Below are 19,592 nucleotides of genomic sequence, written 5' to 3' on the forward strand. Positions count from 1 at the left end.
TGTAGGAAGCTATGAGTTACATCATAATCTCTCTTCTTGTTGATGTTACTTTACAAACAAAGAGCTAAGTCTCCCTGCAGGGAACATATATTCTGTAAAGGAATAAAGGACCAAACTGTAGTGATTTTATTATGGTTCCAATCTAAGTTATGATGACAGGATTATTTTTTTTTTCCTTCCAGATGTAAGTAGGACAATACAATTAGTCAAAATGAGTGTTGAAGCTCCACTTATTTCATCTGTGGGAGGAATGGTGAAAGATTTACTGGAAGTTAATTTGAGAAGAAAGAAGTTCACAGGATGATCTGGGTGAGGTTCTCAGCAAAATAAAAGATTTAAAATAAGAAGGTGGTGAAATGGTGAATGTTACCCACAGGCTAAGAAGAGGAATCAGTTCCTGAGAAATAAAGCATTTTTAGGGTGTGAGGTTGGTTCTGTTGGGCATTTGAACATGGCTGGATCTAACTAGTGAAGGTTTCCCACTTTAAGAATGTAGGTATTGCTCAGAAGTAGTTTCCAGGATTGAAGATGTATCTATTCTCTTGCTGACTTTTCCTTTTCTTGTTTCTCTCAGACTGAGTTTTGAAGTTTTGAACATACCAGAGAAAATGGGCAAAGGGGATTTTTTGTCTCAATGTTACCTGCTGGTTAAACATATATTTTCAGTTCTAATGAATATTATTAAATATCTGTGAGTGCTTACAATATGGTAAAGATTCTATAATAACTCATGACAATCCCTTTAAGTATCTGTTTCCAATGGCGTGGGCAAGGAAAACAAATGGTTTCCTAAAACTGGCCACCTGACTTCCATTAAATCATTATTTCTGGTATTAGATATGGGAACTTTATACTAGGCATATTAATCCACTCAAATTATATCCTTCTTCAAAATATACTTACAAGTATTTCTGGGTATAAAGGAGGAAACTTGAACCATTGAAACAGTTTTAAACAGTTCCAAAGTTGAGTATGGTGGTGCACACCTTTAACCCAAACACTCAGGAGGTAGAAGCAGGCAGATCTGTATGAGTTTGAGGCCATCTTGGTCTACATAATGAGTTCCAGGCTAGCCAGGGTTAACACAGTAAGACCCTATTTCAAAATGTTCCAGTAATCTGTGACTTTCTATGGAAATACTGGAGCAACTTACAACCGAATTATCAGTGATGTAGTCAGACTTCCCAGAACTGAGAGCACCCACCTCTGAAAACTGTTTATTGGTTTGAATTTCACCATTGTGAATATTTTGTAACATTAGGAGATGAATTCCCGTTGAAGTTTCCTAGCAGATAAGAAGGTCATTAAGGTATGGGGACATTCTTCTCTGGTGAACTGGCACTGCAGATCAAGACCAACACAACCCAAATCTATCTCCAGTTGTCTGCAGATTTCTATAGACTACTCCTTCTTTGTAGTCTATTGCTAAAGTGATGTGGGATAGCATATGACTCATGGACAGAGAAATATTCTAACTTGATGGTTATTATTCAAGATCTTATTCTTTAGTAATGCAGTTTGAAAGAGACTAAACCTTTTCTGAGGGGGTGGGGCTGTAGTTTAGTGGGTAGAGCTTCTGTCTAGTCTTCCCAAGGTCCTGAGTTCTATCCCTCACCACAAAATTCCACAGTAAACACTTATTGTTCTAAATATTTAATACTATAGATATGTTTTAGGTTTTTTGTTTTGTTTTGTTTTATTTGAGACAGGGTTTCTCTGTATAGCCCTGGCTGTCCTGGAATTCACTCTGTAGGCAGGCTAGCCTCAAACTCAGAGATCTACATGCCTCTGCCTCAGGAGTGCTGGGATTAAAGGAATGCCTGGTGAAATTGTAATTCTTAATGTTGAGATATCTATTCAGAGTAACAGAGCAGAGTACATCTAGACAAGTAGGGGTCTCTCTCCACTGCCACGTCTGAGGATAATTAACTAGTTCTTAGGGAATTTGAGACTCCTATCCACATGGCTGGCTCTGCTTGCCCTTGTGTGAAGAAAGCCCTCTCCTGGGTTGAGAGAACAATTTTTCTGCTCCCTCTGCCTGGGAAACAGTGTAAGTTTTTTTCAGAAAATTCTTACCTAGTTGTCCAGGGAATGAGGAAAGTAACATATCATGAGGCTTTAGTTTTCTGAATTTATGGGCATGAATTTTACCCTACAATATCTGGTTTTAGAAATGCTGTCTTAGATTTCTATTGCTGCAAAGAGACACCATGATCACAGCAATTATTGTAAAGGGAAGCATTCAATTTACTGGATTACAATTTCAGAGGTTTAGTCCATTATCATCATGGCAGGGAGCATGGTGGCATTCAAGCAGGCATGAAGCTGGAGATGTAGCTGAAAGTTCTATATCTTGAAGGCAACAGGCTTGAACATATACGAGACCTCAACATCCACCCCACAGTGACATGCTTCCTCCAACAAAGCCACACACACTCCAACAAGGTTACATCTCCTAATAGTGCCACTCCCTTTAGGGGTTATTTTCTTTCAAACCACCACACCATTTTATGCGCTGCCAAGAAATCATATGTGGGTCATTACTGTGACGCTGGCTGAACCACATGAAGAGTTCAGCAATTTTCCCTGATGCTGAATACTCAGGAGAGTTCCTTGTTTGCTTCTATTCCTTACTTTTAGCATTTGGGATATTGGGAATGGTTTGGAGAACAAGGATCCTAAACATGGTTTGATCTTGAATTCCAGCTCTGACAGCAGTTGTATTAGCTGTATGGTAGTCCCTTCACTGGTTCCCCAAATTTGCCCATATTCTAATATTCCATCTTTTTAGATATCAAGTCAAATGTTTCTGATGAGATAAGCCTGGTCCTCACTTCAGTGAAAGTGCCATGAAGAGGAAAGACATGCTCAGACCAAAGACTGTTAATGATGGAAGCAGAAGTTGGAGTGATGTGATGTTCTGTCAAAAGGTAGATGGAAGGAATAAACAAGAATTCTTTGGGCTCAGCAGTGAGATTCTGGTCTCCAGTTCTGAATTTATTTCCATTATAAGCCATGGTTTCAGTAGCCACAGAAAACCAAGATAGTCAGGTAGCCAGTGATCCCCGGGTCAGTTCCCTGTGTTTGGTGAGAACTGATATTGGTGCTTATCTTGTAGGTTGTTGCAAGATACACAAATAAATAATGATTTAAAGTATCACATAATACAGTGTGAGTCCAGCAAAAATTATGTCTTGTGAGTCTGTGCTAACCACTGTTTGCAAGCATACCTGCTTCTTTGCTTGTGTTAAGTAAAGAAGTGGTCTGTAGATTCCATGTATTCCACTCTCCTAGGTGGTCCACCTCTATGTAAGTAGGTGTAGTATTATGTCAGTCAGTCTTCTATCATTGTGACAAAATTCTTGATACAACCAATTAAACTAATTTGGCTCAGAGTTTCAGTCTGTGGGTTCATGACTTGTTTTCACTGGGCTAGAGTAGTGCACAGTGTTATGATAGAATAATGTGACATAGGAGTGCTTCACCTCATGACCACCCACAAGCAAGGAGAAGGAAAGGAGATGACCTTATAACATATGCCCTAAGAGCAAACATCCAGACACCTAACTTCTTCCCATTCAGCCCTTCTTCCCGAGGGTTCTTCCACCTTCTAACAGTGACACAAGCTGGCGAACAAGCCAAGAGGGAGAGCCGAGGTCAAGATCCAAACCACAACAAGTGTTACCCCAAAAATTAAATGAACAAGTGGTAGGTGGGACTGCAACAGAGTCATCATATTTCCTTATCTATCATAGAAACACAATGCTCATTTTTCTTTCTTAGAGGGGCATTATTATCATCTGTCACTATTTTCTTTTTCTTGTTAATCCAATATGCTAATATTGTTATGCTATTTTTAAATAAAAAACACTACTCTTACTTTACAACAAAGACTTATTTATTTCGAGAAAGGATTTTCAAGAACTGGGCTGGTTATAAAAGTAATCCACAGTATCAATTTTATATTTTTGAGAACCTATCCTTTCATACCTGAGCTATCTCTCCAGCCCTCCAGTGCCAACTTTAAACAGTATATATTCAGACAACAAAAATTTTCCTAGAGGATGCATTTGACATGCCAGATCTTGTTCTTAACAATGCCTTGGTACATATGTGTTGGAGCACCTCACAGTACTCTTAAGTAGGCTGTAACAGACCTCTGACCCCAAGCTGCTTCCAGGTACTACAAACACTTCTTCTTCTTCTTCTTCTTCTTCTTCTTCTTCTTCTTCTTCTTCTTCTTCTTCTTCTTCTTCTTCTTCTTTTGCTACCTACTGAGCCATCTCTTCAGCCCCAGTGCTCACTCTTCTTCACTTCCTCCTGTTCTCACTGTGCTTGACACTGGGTGGCTCAGTAAATGTTTGGTGAATGAACGGGGGCCAGTGCTTATTGCTCTACAGAATCTGCTTTTTTGAGGCATCTGGAAAAGGTTTCTTTGTGCTCTTAGTATCACCAACAACAGTACTCCCCCTAAGCCACTGTTTTTTTCCCTTACCCTGTGGGTGCTTCTAGTTGTGCATCTATTATTTTCTTGACCTGTTTGCCTGCTAGAAAGCATTGGAATGAAGTTTAGCAGATGTGGAAGACTTTCTGGTATGTATTTTGTATGTGGACTATTTCCCTTCTTGTGATTTATACTCTTCCTTTATTTTTCTTTACCATCCTTTATAAACTTATGCTTCAGGGTTTATACAATCTTGACTGGTATTGCCTTAGTATCTTTTTTTTTATTGGAATTACAAACAAGATTGAATTACATGACAATCCCAGTTCCCTTCTCGCTCCCTTCCTCCCCTACCATTTCCCCAACTAAAAACCCTACCCATCACATATCCTTTCTTCTAATCTACACCTGACTCAACCTTTCTGCTCCCTCATGACCTCTGCATCCTTCCTTTTCTTCCCTTCTCATTCTCATAGCTCCCTCCCCCCTCTTCCCATGCTCTCAATTTGCTCAGGGGATGGTGACCCTATCCCCTTCTCCAGGAGACAGAGTTTGTCTCTTTTAGGGTCCTCCTTGTTTACTAGTTTCTCTAGCAGTGTGGGTTGTAGGCTGGTAATCCCTTATTCTATGTCTAAAATCCACATATGAGTGACTACATATCATGTTTATCTTTTTGTGATTGGGTACCTCGCTCAGAATGGTTTCTTCTAAATCCATCCATTTTCCTGCAAATTTCAAGATTCCATTGTTTTTTTTTCTGCTGAATAGTACTCCATTGTGTAAATGTACCACATTTTCTCTATCCATTCTTTGTTTAGGGGCATCTAGGCTGCTTCCAGTTTCTGGCTATTACAAATAGTGCTACTATGAACATCGTTGAACAGATGTCTTTGTTGTATGAATGTGCTTCTAAGAAGCTTCTGTAAGGCAAAGGACACAGTCAGAAAAAAAAAAAAGACTGGGAAAAGATATTCACCAACCCCACATCTGACAGAGGGCTGATCTCCAAAATATACAAAGAACTCAAGAAGGTAGTCTCCAAAACACCAAACAATCCAATTAAAAAGTGGAGTACAGAACTAAATAGACAATTCTCAATAGAGGAATCTAAAATGGCTGAAAGACACATAAGAAAGTATTCAAGATCCTTAGCCATCAGGGAAATGCAAATCAAAACAACTCTGAGATACCATCTTACTCCTATCAGAATGGCTAAAATAAAAAACACCAATGACAGTTTATGCTGGAGAGGATGTGGAGAAAGGGGAACACTTCTCCACTGCTGGTTGGAGTGCCAACTTGTACAGCCACTTTGGAAATCAGTATGGTGGTTTCTCAGTAAAATGGGAATCAGTCTACCACAAGATCTAGCAATTCCACTCCTAGGCATACACCCAGGGACTGCCTTTCAACCAGGGAACTAAAACAACAAATAAAGGTGTTTTCCCTGCACAACATGACAGTATTTTGATGACATATATCCTTTTTATTGCTATGTCATAAAGATGTATGAAAATTAAAAGTAAAAATTACAGGGTGAGAATTTATAAAAACAGCTAGGAGCATGGAAAGAAGTGGAAATGATAGGAGTGTCTGGTAACACGGGTTAATGACTTGGATAGGCAGACAGTTAATTGTGCTTAAGACAGTAGAAGGTGGATCTGATCTGATCTTGATCCTAGGCAAAATCTAGGTAAGTAAGTAACGTGGTAAGATTTCCAGATCCAGTATTTGCTTAAGACTGATCCTCTTCTTCCTCAGCATCTTTCTCACCACTGCTACAGTCTTCATCACCCTTTTCTTCCTTGGTCTCTTCCACTGTTCTTCCTCAACTCCACTGAGAGAAACAGACACAGATAGGGTGGATCTGGAGGCAGCCTCTGCCTCCCTGGTCCCATATGCTTCATATTTCATTTTGTACAGTTTTCACTTGGTCACACTCATGTTCACTGTCACCATCTTTAGTAGGCCCAGTCCTCTGTTGTCATCTTCACTCCCTGGAGAGTCTACCTTCACAGAAATCTCCTCTCTCTTCAAGGAGCAGCTGCTGGCTCTTTTGGGTATATTGTTGTTCCCATTTCCTACTTGTTCTAGTCCTTTTCAACTTTTTTCCCTAGCAGAGACTCTTGTTTTTGCTTTAATGCCCTTCTAATTGTCTTTAGGTCATCGTTCTAAGGTTTTGGAGATCTTCATGCCATTTTTGTCCTTTCATGAGGGTGCTTCCCAATACACACTGGTGTTTAGAGGGTACCACAGGTTGAGCAGGAGGAGGAGGAAGGGGTGGGAAGAGGAGGGTAAGAGAAAGGAGTTTAATATCTAAAAGCCAGCTAGCAGTCAACTGTGCCATCCTCTCTGCTATGTGTTTCTTTTGTTACCATACTGGATGAAGGCAGTCTTCTCAACAGAGCAATGTCGTTTGCCTATACCATGAGAAGATTGCTTTCACATTGGACTTTTAAAACTAAACTTTTGTGACTATGTGTATGTGTATGCATGTATATGTTTATGTGCTTGTGTGCTCGTGTGTGTGTGTGTGTGTGTGTGTGTGTGTGTGTGTGTGTGTGTAAATCAGAGGACAACATCAGATTTAAGTTCAGTCTTCCACCTTTCCTGGGACAGGGTCTCTGTTCAGTGTGTACACCAGGCTAGCTGGCCTCTGAGATTCCAGGGTGTCTCCTGTCTCAGCTGCCAATCTTGGCATAGTGTCACTGGGATTATAGAGGTGTGTTATGCTGCCCTGCTCTGTGTGAATCCTGAGGGTTCAAATTCAGGTCCTCAAGCTTGTGTGACAAGAGCTTTACCACTATGCCATTTGGATGGCCTTTCATTGGGTTTCTTGACCACAAGAGGGTTGGGCTTTCTAGTGACTATACAGGAGCTCATGGAGCAAGGGCCTGTCTGTTTAGCCACATTGCTAACCATTATGTATGATGACCAGTGCCCTCAACAAAGCTGGAAAATAAACCCAAAGATTAAAAAAAAATCATGCAAGCAATGTTTCATTAACTTGTAGATTTAAAGTAATTTGCAAACAAGTGTAGGAAGAACAGATTCCACTTCCAGGGCCATGGGAAGCCCTTTGCTGCAGTCTGGCAGTGCCGGTGCAATGTTTTCCTTCATCCTCTCCAAAGAGCCATAGAGTGTAAAAGGACAGATCCCCTAGTTACATCTAAAGCTTTGTCTTATTTTTACCTTTGGAGGAAAAAGGTGATATCCTTCTAGTTTGGCTTGCTATTCCAATGTTGTAATCATCGTCGTTGTCTTCTTCTTCTTCTTCTTCTTCTTCTTCTTCTTCTTCTTCTTCTTCTTCTTCTTCTTCTTCTTCCTTTCTTCTTCTCCTCCTTCTCCCCCTCCTCTTCTCCTCCTCCTTTTCCTTCTCCCCTCATTCTTCTTCCCCCTCCTCCTTCTTCTTCCTCATCTTTCTTCATTTTGTGAAGATTAATAGCCCAAGCTGTTTTTGAATTTTCTATCCTCCTGCCTTAACTTCTTGAGTGCTGGAGTCAGAGGTTTGCATCAAACACTTCTTGCACCCAGCTGGAATACCTGCTACTTGGTGGTGGACAGGACCTCGTCATATGTCTTTAACACTCTGAGCCTTGCATGTGGTCTCTACGACCGATCTACCATATTTGGTTGGCTATGGAGTAATCAAACTGGAGAGATTCTGACCTGAAACACATTTCAGAGAACTTAGAATGAGAGCTCTCCAGCTGTGTAGTGGTGGTGCACACCTTTAATCCTGGTACTTGGAAGGCAGTGACAGGCAGATATCTGCGAGTTTGAGGCCAGCCTGGTTTACAGATCCAGTTCCAGGGAAAAGAAAACCAAAGCCAGTGGTCCTCAACCTTCCTAATGTTGTGACCTTTTAATACAGTTCCTCCTGTTGTGATCACCAACCAAAAGATTATTTTTGTTGCTACTTCATAACTGTATTTTTGCTACTGTCATGAATCATAATGTAAATATTTGTGTTTTTTTAATGTTCTTAGGTGATCTCCCTGAAAGGGTCATTTGATCTCATAGGGATTGTAACCCATGTGTTGAGAACCACTGACTTATGTAGAAAACACCTGTCACAGTGTGTGTGTGTGTGTGTGTGTGTGTGTGTGTGTGTGTGTGTGTGTGTTATAGGTACTTAGTCATCAGTGACCCTGAATCACACAGATTTTACTTTTTCCTACTTTTACTTGTTTCCTCTTTTGTAATGTTCTTTCACCCTCTCCCACCTAGAAAACCTCAATCTAATCCTTCATATATATATTGTATAGCAATTTTCTCTGAATTGAAACATTCTAAGCAGGAAGGGGGTGTGGAGGCTCATAAGATGCAGGGTATAAACAAACTTCCTATGTCTGAGGAAGCTGAAATGTATAAGATTCTGACTTACTGAGTTGGAGAGAGAACTGTGGACCTATAAGGTTATATGCAAGTTGTGCAGAGAGCTCCAGAGTGGTTCCTGATTCTGTCAGAAAGTCCTACCCTGTGCTCCTGTACACAAATCGGCTCATCAAGTTGGCCTTTGATGGTATATTACTTTGCTGTGCTGTGGGTTTCCTATCTGGATGAGGGCAGGCTGACAGATACGAGTGTATCTGACACAACACATCTCAAGTTGGTGTCATCTCTACTATTGACCTTGGTTTTTGGTGGTGTCAGGAGCACTGATCACCTGTGATAGTAATTACGTGCTGTCATCTGCCTTCTAGGCTGTGAACTCCTAGAGGCACCCATTTGGTTGTCATCTCCACATTTCCAAGGCAGACCAAAACACCTGGTTATGATGTCTGCTTGATACTTATTTGTTGACAATTGAAGTGACCATATTGATGAATGGAATAGATGCTGGTTCCTTTGGCACAGTGTCCCACGTGGTTGCATTACTTGCCAGCTTTATGTAGAACAGTCATTGCTGCTTTGACAGTCTGGGTGAGAGGCAGGAGGTGCTGTTAGCCTCTCTCTTGCCAATTTGAGTGAAACATTCCTGTTTACTTTCCAATAATCATATCACCAATTCCAATGGCTACCCTTCTCAATTGCCCCATGTCACAGGATCCTTCTGTTCAGCTAGATGGAATTTTAAATTCCCTTATTTCTGGGCTCCTTGGTAAGGCACATTCCCCTGGCTCCTTATCACTATTGGGCACTATTCCTATGTGTTTCCTTAGACCTCCTGATAGAGCAGAAGCAGAGAGCTTTGGGAGCTATGGAGAAACAATGGAGTTTTGAGATAACAGGCAACAGCAGAGGAAAGAAGAGGCAGCATTTGGGTTAGATTTAGAGGTGGAAGCAGTGGATATTGTTGGAGGATTATATATGGGCAAGGAGGGATTTAGAATAATTATGGGAAATTCCTAAGATTGGATCTGGCTGACTGGAAAAAAATGATGATTTTTAATGGGTTGGGGAAAGCCAAGATGGCAAGATCCTCTTATTTATTTATTTACATATTTATTTATTTCTGGTATGTAGTGAGGTGGAGAATCTAAAGCAGACTTTTGGCCAGGTCAGGCAGACCATGCAGCACACCTGTTTAGAACCTAGGTAAGGACTCCCAGCGGGACAATGAATTTGAAATTCATTGGCACATTCATGACACGAAGAGGTCTGGAGCTGTTGGCTTCCACTGTGAGTCCTCTAACGCCCCCTCCACTGGGAGACAGACACAGATGGAGAGGGGCTGGCTGCAGCAAAAGCCCCAGGGACACCCCAAACTGTTGATGTTTGTTATCAGTTTTTTTCCAACACATTTCTTACGCTTAGGCGATCACTTTTAAACACCAACCTTCCATTTTCTAGGATCCCAGCCTCAGAGAGTTTGGAATTATATATCCCATACAATTTAGTGCTGGTGTGCAGTGATTTCTTGCCATTGCTTTCTGAGAAGCTTTAAGCATCTTAAGAGACCCATAATTTTCCTTTTAACTTCTGATGTGAGAAGTCTGTTGATAAGTCTTAATCTGCTAATTACTATAGCTTTATTCTGGTTTCAACATGCTGAAAAAATGCTTAAATTTGATGCAATTAAGGGCATGCTTCACGTGTCTTTTTATGCCCCTCTGTTCTCAAGGCATTTATAAACACAGCAGTTGGGGTTTCTCATACAGGAACTGCACAGACTCTGTTAAATGAGGTATGGTTTGGCTTTCCTACTGTCACCTTCTCTTCAGCACCCCCCCCCCCCGCCCAGTCCATCCTGTTGAGATGTGGAAGTGTGACAGAAAAGAGTGACATATCAGCATCAAGGAGAGAGAGAGAGAGAGAGAGAGAGAGAGAGAGAGAGAGAGAGAGAGAGAGAGAGAGAGAACATGGTGATTGTGAAATTTGGTCATTTAACGGAACAACTAAATAGTGAAGTTCATAATTATGTAGGGACTGGGCTTCAACCCTCAGGACTTCAGGACTTAAAAACAAACAGGGCCCCAAAAGGCCGAATTCTGTGGGGCGTTTTCACCACACTGATTTGGCTGAGATCCTACACACACACACACACACACACACACACACACACACACACATGCACACACACGCACCCCCACCACACACCCCCTACAGACTCATGCATACCCTCACAGGCCTCTTTATACCTGGTTAGTCATTCTGTTTGCTGTGTTTGCCTTTCCTCTCTCTGTATGATAAATATGTTTATAAACTATCTAGAGAAAAGGGCAAAACTAAGTTGATATCCTTGGTCCAGTTCCTTCTTTGGAATTCATTACACACTCCGTGGCACAGGAAATAGTAGAGGAAGAATGAGCCAGGTCTAACTCTCCTTGCCCTCTGCTAGCACAAGAGAGGTGACACTGAGCTGTGCCTGCCTGCCAGCAGCGAAGGCCTGGCTGGTGCTTAGCTGGTGCTGTTGGCTCTCTCTGTGAATCCTCTAATGCCTCAGAATGCTTCATTTTCCACTTTCCTCCTGATCATCTTCCCACTGCGATTTAGCGGAGAAACCCACACGATGCCAGAGGATCCTCTTCAATTATGGGATTTATGGGGTGCGAACGAATGCAGCCCCTGGGCCAGGCCATCAAACGAAGGGGGCTAGTCAGCTCTTTCTGAGTTTGTGAGTCTGCAAAGGGAACAGGTCTAGATGGCAATTGTTTATTACCAAATCGAAACCATTTCAGCAGTGACAGGGACAGAACAGTGGGTAGCATGAGGCATACAGGGCTTCCCCAGAGAGGGTGGTACAGGATTTGCCTCTCACCACATGGCTTTTTAAAACCCCCATTGAAATCAGTGCCCCTGGTCTGCCGATGAAGAGCGGGTCTCTTTTCCTGCCTCACATTTCCTACTTGGGAGAAGATGGGAATTAAATGCAGATGTTCAGGAATATAAAAATCTCATTTGCTGAGAGGACTTTGCTTGGGACAAAAGCCAGTGGAACCTCTAATTCTGCTTTGTGTTTGCATTGTTTACTGAGAGGCTTTTGAGGTAAGATTTTAAGAATTTATTGAAGAACATTTCTGATATATGTTCAGAACCCCCCCCCCCGCCCCACTTAGTGGAATGGAAAAACTGTGTTATTCTTCACTAAGTCGAAAGCTGTCTAATTACAGATCAGAATTCATTCCATAAGAAATGGTTCTATTTTGAAATCATGTTCTGCCAAAAAATGAATGCTCAGAGTCACTTGATGCGACTGTCATAGAAGGAGGTGAGCAGAGGTTGTCGTTTTTTCCATCTCTCCTGGCCCATCACAGTTATGAAGAATTGCATCATGTAAGCAAGCACAATGACATGTGGGAACGTGCAGCAGTCTTGTGAAGACACTTCTCTTTAAGTGTTGGGGTCAGTTGTGTTCACGATTGGAACCCTGTCATTTATGGAGGCTTGAGTATATGAAATCTTAAAGGTAACTGACGCTGCAGGATTGGTGCTTGTAACGAGTAATACAGTGGTCCTTTAGGATGAGTGTGATCTCACTCCAGTCCATTCTGCTGTCTCCCTTTCTACTATTCCTTTATGTTATAAGCATCTTGAAGATGTGGGATGATCAAGTGCATCTCGCCCCTTCAATCCCCAAGTAAGGACACAGGGAGAGGACAATTGAGAAGTGTCTAAGATAACACAACACTTGCGGGACATTATATTTTGAAGGCATAATGAACAATATGCTGGTCTTCACCCTGTCTTTTTCTATATTTAAACCAGACATCTCCATCCAACAAGAGATCTGAATAGATTTTTCATCAAAAATCTAGGCAGAAGACAATTTAAAATCTTCACCTGGAAAAGCATTGCAATGTCTCTAAGGAGTAGAACACTAAACATGATTGTTTTATGTCCCATCCAAAGGAAATGATGTCCAAGAGGCACTTAATATGTGTGTATCTCACTGTGACCCTTCCCAGCCTTTGGGATGGCTGGTGGTGGAAGGTGGCTGGATCAGAATGCAAAATTGCAGGTGCTGGCTTGTGTTCTTTCCCAGGGCTGTTAGCATTTGCCAAAGCCTGGGAGTCAGAAGGAAGAGGACAGCTTTTCATGTAATTCCTATTATTTAAAAAAAATGTTTTTTGCTTCTGCCAGTTCCCAAGTTTTTTAGGTAGTTGTTAGAAAAGTAGCTGAAACATGTTCTTTTGTTTCCCATTCAGTACACACACACACACACACACACACCAGTTCCAATTTAAAGTGGGTAGTGCTTCCAAGAATTTGAAACTGTTTGAAGCACAGTGCTACCACAGTGGCTTTCATTTACTGATTATGGTGGCTCCTGCTTTGCCCCTAGGCAGCACTGCACTGAGTAGCTGTGGTCCACTCCCTGCTTTTTACAGAAGAAAAGGTGATACTCTGTGATGTCACAGAGTGCAGCCGGACTTGCCCAGCTGGAAAACAGCAGTCTATGTTCATAGTCTCATCTCTGGGCCACATGGTATCCAGCACTACAGAAGAACCTTCTGAAAGGTGCATTTAATGCCTGGTTTCTTCATGATCTTTCCCTCATGTAAGATGCCCTTGAAAATTAAATGCCAAAATATCTATCTATCTAGATGATTTATCTATCTATCTAAATGCCGAAATATCAATCTATCTAGATGATTTAGGTAAACAAATCGAGATTCTCAAATTGCAAGACCCCAGCTAGGTTCTGTTGGTTTTATTTCCCATATGGATCTCTTGATTCCCGGCTCAGTTTGTTCTGTAGTAAGACTGTAAAATATCAACTGTTTCCCTTGAGGGTGTGCTGTGGTTAGCTGTGAATTCATGGTTGTTTACAACAGATTGGAATTAATGAATGCCTGTTGATTCTTCATATGGGACATTTTTAGATGTCAATATGTATTCTACTGGTGGCTTCTTTCTCCTTTGCTGTATAGCAATACTCAAGAATGCACCATCCTAAAACACTGCCCTTGGGGTTCCTGCTGAACGTTGCTATTTGAAGGGATGGCTCCAGTTCCCTTTGAGTCCCTTGGAGAATGAACAAGTCAGCCATTATCTCTCTCCTCTCCATTGCTCCCACTCTAAAGATGGTGAAGAGTTTCAGATGAAAGACATCCAGATGGAAGCTCTCTGCCAAGGAAAACAAATCCAATCTCTCTCTTATGGGTTTGTTTTGCCAAACTCCAAAAGGAAGACTGTTTTAATACAGTGTCTTTAACATGAAATTTTCAAACACAGCTAGAATTAAAGTAATCATAAAGTTCTCCAGGTCTTTGGAATGCATAAATTTTTCAGGTGATATGTGAGGAGACGTCAGGAGATTTTTCTGTAACTGCTTCAGTTTCATAGGTTGCGAAGGCATGGGTCCCTGTTGCTACACAACCCTCCCTCCATCAACTCTAATGGAGAAGGGATTTCCATTAGGCTTATGAAGTCAGATGGTCTCAGCAAGATTTGGGCAAATGTTTTAGATTTGCCATGGACAAATTTTCAATTACTTTGGGTATTTTAGTTTTACTTATTTTTTTAAAATTGTAGTTCTTTAAACCAGTGAGATCTTAAAGATCCATGTTCTCTGACACTTTTCAAGATTTTTTTTTTTAACTAATAGTTGTCTGTATGAAATAGTTCAGTAAAATCTTTCAGCCTAAATGCATTCTGGATGACAATAAGGGGAGCTGAAAGGTGTGTATAATAAAAGTGAATGTATTAGTAGCTGGCAATCTATGTGATATGAAGTTATATCATAAATTTTATTGAAAGATGCTTTTGTTTTAAAGATCACAGGACTTTTCATAATACTAGAGTATGGTTGTAAGTGGGTGAAATTCATAAAAATCAAGAATTCCAATGACTTCTAAATGTATACATTTGAAAGATTAGGAATGGACAATGTAAAGCAGGGCCTGGAGAGATCACTTAGTGGTTAAAAGCACTTGCTGTGCCACATGAAGACCAGAGCTTTTTATTTTCAATTTCTTTAAAAATTGAAAATAAAGCCATTTTTTTCATATAATATATTCTGATCACAGTTTTTCCTCATCTCTTCCCAGAATCTTACCACTTCCCTACCATTCAACTTTACACCTTCTTTTTCTCTCTCTTAAGAAAACAGACAGGCTCCTTTGCAAAGGAGCCAAGACGGGGCTGGAGAGACCCGCAGAAACAGTTGACCTGACCTAGTGAGAGCATGGAGACCTTAGTCATAAAGCTGGGGAAACAGCATTAGACCAAACCAAGCCCTCTGAATGTGGGTGCCAGCTAGGAGGCCAACACAGTCCATGGGACCTCTTTATCCCTGGAGCACAATGGACTTTCGGAGCCCATTCCCTATGGAGGGATACTATTGCAGTCCAGATACAGCAAGGAGGGCCTAGGCCCTCCCCCAAACGATATGACATACTTTGAAGGTCCCTGGTGGAGGGCCTCACTATCCCTGGGGAGGAGTTGGGGTATGGGTTTGGGGGTTGGTAGGAAACATGGGAGGATGGGAGGACAAGGGAATGGGGAGGATGGATATGTAAATATGAGTAGTAATTAAAGAATTTAAATAAAAAGCAAAGAAAACAGACAGGCAAATAAAAAGACAAATAAGGATAAAATAAAATGAACAAACTAATAAACAAACAAAACAACAAAAAGAAATACACACACAGACACACCATAAAAGTACAGCATTGGAAAGTATAATATACAAGCAAAAGACCAATAAAGTTAAAAAAATGCCCCAAGAATACAAGACAAAATATCTTCAAAAATTTGTGTTGGTCATCTACTGCTGGGCTTGTAGCCTATCCTCAAGTGTGCTCTGTCTGCTCAGGGAGACTCCTTTGGAGAAACTGGAGCAGTTGTTAATTGGAGACAGTTTCCAGGTTAGGGTGAGGTTCATTTTCACTCCCCAGTTCAGCACTGGGAGCCTTTCTAGTCTGTGCCTGTGCTGGACCTGCGTGCTATCACAGTCTCTGTGAGTTCTTTTATGTGTCAGTCCAGTTGTTTCCGGAAGATACTGTTTCCTTGGAGTCATCCATCCCTTTTGGCTCTTACAGTCTTTCTGCCACCTCTTCATCATAGTTTCCTGAACTCTAAGGGAAGGGATTTGAAGAAGACATCCCATTTAGGACCAAGGGTTCCAAGGTCTCTCATGATCTGCACATTGGAGGATTGGAGTTTGAATCCCAGTGCCTACATAATAAGCTGCTCATGGTCCTTTGCATGTCTATAACCCCAGTACTGAAGGAGATAGAGACAGGAATGTGTTTGGGTTTGCTGGTTGCCATCCTAGTTGTAGGATCAGCAAGAGGCTCTGTCTCAAAAGCAGTAAGGTGGGGATTGATAGAGGAAAACAATTGGTATCCTCTTCTGGCCTTCACATGTATGTGTGTAACACACACACACACACACACACACACACACACACACACACACACACACACACACACATATGCACGTACTATTCAAAACATCATTTTCATGAGTTTAAATAGTAAACAATTACAATTTGGAGGTGTAGGAAAATGAAAAGTAATCTAGTTAATAAGATTTTTTCCTCCTTCAAAAGTCAAGTAAGTTTATATCCTGAAGGCACACAGTGAAGAACTGGGTATAAAATATGGGTTTTTAGGACTTCCCTATCAAGTCAAGATTTAAAATTTGCAAATGAAATTAATAGTAACAAAAGTCAGGCTTGGCTGAGACAGTCAAGAACTGTCCATTGTATTGTAACAACTCGTTCTAGTTTGCCTTCTGCTGTAAAAAAACACTGACCAAAAACACCTTGGGGAGAAAAGGCTCATTTTAACTTATGGGCTGTGGACCATTATGGAGGGAAGGCGAGGTAGGAACATGAGGTAGGAGCTTGTGCTGTGAAGGCTTTTGAGTGGGGATATGTTTCTAAGGTGAATAAATACTAAGGAACAGGTGGCCAGGCCACGTAGTAAGGCTGTGTCTTGTAAGCGGCTGTGCTCTTGGACATTGATCAAGAGCCACTGCCTCTCCATATCCCTCTCAAAATGAATGAGTTCAGGGTTTTGGAAGCTGGCCTTCCTAGGATGTGTATTTATGATATCACTTTGCTATTCTAATTTGTTTCCCTGGTGACATATGCTGTGGAGTATCTTTTCATATGCTTTGTCATCTGTATATTTTCTTTAGTGTCTGTTTAAGCCTTTGACTTAGTTTCTAATTGGCTTGCTTGTTTACTTAGTGTAGAGTGTTCAGAATTCTTTGTGTGTTTTCTATTGTAGTACTTTACCGAATGTGCTTTTTTTTTTTTCTCCACCCACCCCATGGTTTGTCTTCTCATTTTCTCAAAATTGTCTTTCATGAAATGGTAGTCTTAAATTTTAATTGAATCAAGAAGATAGATTAAACAATGATTTTTTGAGTAGTGTGTGTGTGTGTGTGTGTGTGTGTGTGTGTGTGTGTGTGTTCATGGAGGCCCTAAGAGGGCATTGGATCCCCCTGGTGCTGTAGCTGTAAGCAGTTGTGAGCAGCCTTGTATGGGTGCTGGTAACTGAACTCAGATCCTCTGGAAAAGCAGCAGTTGCTCTGAACTGCCGTGCCAGCCCCCATCCAGTTTTGTTTCCATAGATTAGATTATTAACATTCTACACGAAAAACTCATTATCGAGTCCTCAGCTTGGTGATCTCCCTTTCCCTCCCCTCCTCTCCTCCTATAATTCCCTGTCCCCTGCTCTCCCCCTCATATTTCTCCTTTTCACCTATGTATTCTTTCTCTGTGCCCATTGTCCTGACCCATCAATACATACCTTCTGTTTCCATTGCCCTGAGCCACGACTTACAATTCTATGTATTAGTTTCTGTCAAATACTTGGACTTCATCCCCAGGTTACCAGATAGGAAACCTTTTTGTTGGTGTTGCTGTTTTTTTTTTTTTTTTTTTTGGCAAACATGCACTTCAAACTGAATATTACCAGATATTTTTAGCAATCAGATCATGGCTCTTCATTTCTATTTCCTAACACAGTTTACTTCTCCAGTTTGTGTAGCTCAGAAAACAGCCCACCATTCTCTTCTACACAGGGCAGGAGTCTTCTAAGTCATCTCTCCAGTCCTTTCCTCATCTTAATGCAGTCACCCATTCACCCTTTAGCACACCTTCTAATTTGGATTCTCTGCTCAGTACTTGGGGCTACTCAGCAGCTACTTCCTCATTTACTTAGCTGCTATTGTGTCTTTCTGCTTTCTCCCCACTGGGATGGGATTTCTGACTTCTTTGTTCGTGGTAGCATGGTAATCCATCCCTGTCTGCCTCCAAGCAGACTCTCAGAAAGGATTTATCAGAATTCTGGGCAAAGTTAAGAACTAGTGGTGCCTCTGGAAAGTGAAGTAGATGATGCTTGGCTCTAGAGTCAAGCCACCCAGTGAATGGTGCCCTGTTGCATATACAGTAAAATCCAGGCTTCTGACTGTTGTCTACAAAACCCTGCAGACATCGGCTCCCTGCCAGTTATGTATTTGACCTCACTGACTGCCATTTTCCCAGTGCACTCTCTTCTAGGCCATTGACTATTACTCACTGAACATGGAACTTCTTTCTGTTTGTTGACACTTACACAAACACCTCTGGATCTTCACATCTATGGCTTTTCTTTACCTTTCAGTTTTTCTCTAAGTGAATTCTCACTCAGGTTAATGCAGTCACCCAGTCACCAGCTAGCATGTAACGTAACCGGGCTTGGATTCTCTGTCCAGAGTTCCTTGCTACTCAATAGCTTCTTAGTTGTTTGCTAAGTTGTTTATTGTCTCCCTTTGGGATGGGTTGTTGTCTGACTTCTTTCTTTATTGGAGCACAGTCATCTATCATAGTGCCCCCCATCTAGGTCGACACTCAGAAACTTTATTAAAATCTTGGGGAAATTTTACAACTCTTCATCCAGCTTCCTGTGTTTGAGGAGTCCTGTTGAAAGTTAGGATTTAGCAGTTATGAAAACCCAGTTCCTGCCCTCAAAAGAAATCTAGCGATCCCACAAGAGGGAAAGAAGTGATCAAGAAATAACAACACAGTGTAGAAGCTGTAGCAGAATCATCAGGTGTTTGGGAAATGTAAAGGAAGATAAATGGTTTACCTTACCTTAAGAGGAAGGGTGGTCTGAGCTCTTCCTCATACTACAGTAAGTCCTGGGGAAAGTGTAATAACATCCCAGTAACTAGAGAAGGAAAACAGCCTTCAAGAGTTCCACAAAAGGCCTGAAAATAAAGCTGTCCTCTGTGATCTCAGTCTCTCAAGACTGCATCAAACTAAACCAGACCAGAAAACAGACCCATCCCTAGCATCTCTGAATGAGTATCTTTGGCCTGCACTCCATCTTGGACAAAATGAAATTGTTACATATTGAGTTAAAGCAACACTTCCTTCTATTTGCTCAGCAATTAACAAGGCACATGGAAGGCTCATAGTTTTTGTACTTTACATGTTTGGGCCAATAGATTTGCATTGTATTTATTCCATTATTAGTCACACCATCTCAAGGGGCTTCACTTCTTTCAGTTTACCTTGCCATGAAAACCTTTCATTCCTTTTATTCTCTTTTTTTCTTTTACACAGTTGTCTAAGGTTTGCTGTGTGCGTGCTTTCTACCTAGCAAAGTTAAATGTATTAGTCCAGTTATCCTACCTCAGAAAGCAGCATGATCAGTTCTCTTCTACGAGACAGCAAGACCGTCCTGCCACGTCTACTGTTGACAATAGTGCCACTTCTTCAATCCATTTCTCATTCATTGTAGCCCATGTATCCATCAGAGTG

The sequence above is a fragment of the Cricetulus griseus genome, chromosome 2 (assembly GCF_003668045.3).
Source record: "Cricetulus griseus strain 17A/GY chromosome 2, alternate assembly CriGri-PICRH-1.0, whole genome shotgun sequence".
NCBI lineage: Eukaryota > Metazoa > Chordata > Mammalia > Rodentia > Cricetidae > Cricetulus > Cricetulus griseus.